Source organism: Glandiceps talaboti, chromosome 11, assembly GCF_964340395.1.
Source record: "Glandiceps talaboti chromosome 11, keGlaTala1.1, whole genome shotgun sequence".
NCBI lineage: Eukaryota > Metazoa > Hemichordata > Enteropneusta > Spengelidae > Glandiceps > Glandiceps talaboti.
In genome coordinates, this window is record NC_135559.1 from 21,933,587 (window position 1) to 21,934,515 (window position 929).

Sequence of the window (929 nt, forward strand, 5' to 3'; positions counted from 1 at the left end):
CTAATAAATATAGTCATGAATTGATGTATATTGTTAATTTAATAAATATAGTCATGAATTGATGTGAATTGTTCATCTAATAAATATAGTCATGAATTGATGTATATTGTTCATCTAATAAATATAGTCATGAATTGATGTATATTGTTCATCTAATAATATAGTCATGAATTGATGTATATTGTTCATCTAATAAATATAGTCTTTATTCTTTATTCTTTATTGAAATCCAATCAGCTTTCTACAAAGTAGTGGCTGTTTTTCATGGAGCCATAAAAATATCCTTAAAAAGTACATAAAACACAAAGTAATAAGTAACTCAATGAATATACAAAACAAAACAAAACAAAACAGAGTACAAAGTCGTGTACTGACTCCAAAGAGTTAAAACATGTATACAATTCAAGAAACGATTACAAAACATCGAGTACGTGTCGGGCACAGGTCTGTTTAAAACCATTCAGAGATTCCAGATCTCTTATAGATCTGGGTATCCTATTCCAAATATTGGATGCCATATATTTCAAAGAACTTCTATGGCAGTCATTGTGATAGAAATCTCCTCTGGCACTAGCCCTGGTTCTGTAATTATGAACTTTATCTATTTTGGTTGAACTGTTAAGATAATGAGGAGTTAGATTATTGTTGATCTTATACATTAAATCTTTGCTTCACTGACATCCACTTCAGGCGTGTTAACATATCAACACTGTTTGTTCTATAGTGACATTTCAAAATAATACGCATGCCACGGTTTTGCAGCCGCTGCAGCCGCAAAATATTGGTCTCACTAGCATGGGACCACACAGTATTACAATAATCGAAATATGGAAGAACTAGTGTATTGTAAATGGTTACTCGAATATTTAGAGGTACCATTGGCGCTATTCTCTTGAGAACACCAAGACCTCTATTAATTTTATTGACAA